Source organism: Orycteropus afer, unplaced genomic scaffold, assembly GCF_000298275.1.
Source record: "Orycteropus afer afer isolate SDZICR_OR568_19922 unplaced genomic scaffold, OryAfe1.0 scaffold00141, whole genome shotgun sequence".
In the NCBI taxonomy this organism is placed as follows: Eukaryota; Metazoa; Chordata; class Mammalia; order Tubulidentata; family Orycteropodidae; genus Orycteropus; species Orycteropus afer.
Window position 1 is genome coordinate 5299762 of NW_006921728.1, and position 2216 is coordinate 5301977.

Consider the following 2216-nt stretch of genomic DNA (forward strand, 5'->3'; position numbering starts at 1 on the left):
CCTGTACTTTGTTTGGCTGGAAACCACAGGTGTGGGTTCAATTCCAGACCTGAAGGGCAGCTAGGGGCCATGGTCTCAGTGGTTTCACCAGGCTCTATTGGACCAGCAAACCTGGTCCCAACCATGATAGTAGATAGTCTTTTGTGTCTTTGAGATTCATATTGTTGCATAATGTATATCCTGAGTGTATTCTTTTCCATTGAAGTGTTTGTTATGTGAATATACCATAGTTTGTTTACACATTGATGGATATTTGACTATTATAAATTGATGCACTTTTTGACTATTACAAATAAAGCTTTTGTGATGTTCTTGTACATGTTCCTCTGTTTCTTCTCTTTCTTGTAAAATAGATCTGGAGACTTTCTGTTCTCAAATTCTTGAAGTCAGGTAAATCATATGGTGTGGGATAAAAGTGTGAAATCTGACTCACGGTGTGCATCTTGCATCGTGTCCATCATTATTACAGGTCCCATTTATCTTGTTCTGGAACAATAGAATACTGTACAGCAATGAAATGGAACAAAAACTACATGCCACAATATGAATTAATTGCACCAACATAACATTAAGCAACACAATCACACACAAGAATATACAGTAGGTTCTCCCCTTGTCTATGGTTTTACTTTCCATGGTTTCAGTTACCCATGGTCAACCGTGATCCAGAAATTGTGCATCTTTATGAGTAGCATGATGAAATCTCACAGTGTTCCGCTCTGTCCCAGAGCCAACTTCCTCCTCCTGGTGGGTGCGAGCTTGCCAGCATACAACGGTTTAAGGCTCCCCACCCAGGACCCCCTGGGTACCTGTCATATATATGTATGTATAGGAAAAAAACATAGTCTGTATGTGTAAGGAGCTCTGGTGGCATTGTGCCTAAGGCTCTTGACTGCTAACCAGAAAGTCAGCAGTTCAAACCCACCTGCCGCTCCATGGAAGGAAGATGGGGCACTCTATTTCTGTAAAGATTTACTGCCTCAGAAACCCAGAGGGGGTCACTATGAGTCAGAATTGACTCGATGGCAGTGACACACACAAACACACGCATGCATACACACAGATCAGTACTATAAGTGGTTTTAGGTATCCACTGGGGGCCTTGGGACATGTTCCCAATGGATAAGAGGGCACTGTATACAGAGCAATGCTGTTTCTGGAAAAGTTAAAAACAGGCAAAATCAAACTATAATGCCAAGTGTTAGGATAGTGATTGGTCACCTTTGGGCAGGAGAGGGATAGTAATAATTGGTAGCAGGAGCAGAGGTATTGGCAGTGTTCTCTTTCTGGACTTGAGTGGTGGTTACATTGGTGTTTATGGTGTGATGATTCATTGAGCTCTGAGTTTATGTTTTGTGTTCTTCTCAGTATTTGTGTTATATTTCATAAGATCACTTTTTAAAGAGTGGGAAGTGAAGCAGTGGAGACAGCTAGCCAAGACAGTGCTTTTGAAGTGTGTTACTATAAAGGGAAGGAGACAAATGTGGGTTTTATCCATGGAGATCATGCAATCTGGGAGACATTTTTCTTTTTTAAGACAGTATATAGTACAGTATGTTTGCATGTGGATGGGAAAATTTAAGAGAGGAGTAGCATAGCAGGGGTGTTGTGCTGCCCCTGCTGGGTGGTGCAAACAGTTAATGCACTCAGGTACTAGTTGAAACGTTGCAGTTCCTAGTCTGTTCAGAAACACCTTGGGAGAAAGACCTGGTGACCTACTTCCTTAACATTCAGTCATTCCCTGTAGAAGACAATTCTATTCTTACACACCTGGGGTTGCCATGACTTAGAGATGACTCATGGCAACTGGTTAAAATCGACTCTGACAACAGATCTGTAGCATCATCTGTAAGGACTTCAGCAAATTCAGTGCCCCTTGTCCTTGTTTCTAGCTGTTTTTGTTAAGTTTCTCATTTCTTCAAAGTTGAAATTATTAATTTATCTCATTAGCATCCTAAAATATGTATGTAATGTCTTTGTTAGGTTCTATAAAATTCTATAAAATTCAGTTTACTGGAATTAATTTTATGGTGCAGTTGATTTTGTTGACTGTCATTTTTAGCATTTGAGATAGGATTTTGCAGGCTCTTTTAGAGAAGGCGATTTCCGTTGCTGCTGTTGTTTTTTCTATGTGTATTGATTTACACTCCTTTCCGATGCTTTTGGTGCATGCAAAATTTGAATGAATCTCAAAGACATTATGTTGAATGAAAGAA

The 2216-nt window shown here is 40.1% G+C and overlaps 1 protein-coding gene across 1 annotated transcript in view; it reads left to right on the forward strand.

Annotated features, from left to right (window-relative positions):
• The window catches only part of GALNT1 (polypeptide N-acetylgalactosaminyltransferase 1), a 58917-nt gene that overhangs the window by 11585 nt on the left and 45116 nt on the right, over positions 1-2216 (forward strand). The gene's annotated exons all lie outside the window — the stretch shown is intronic.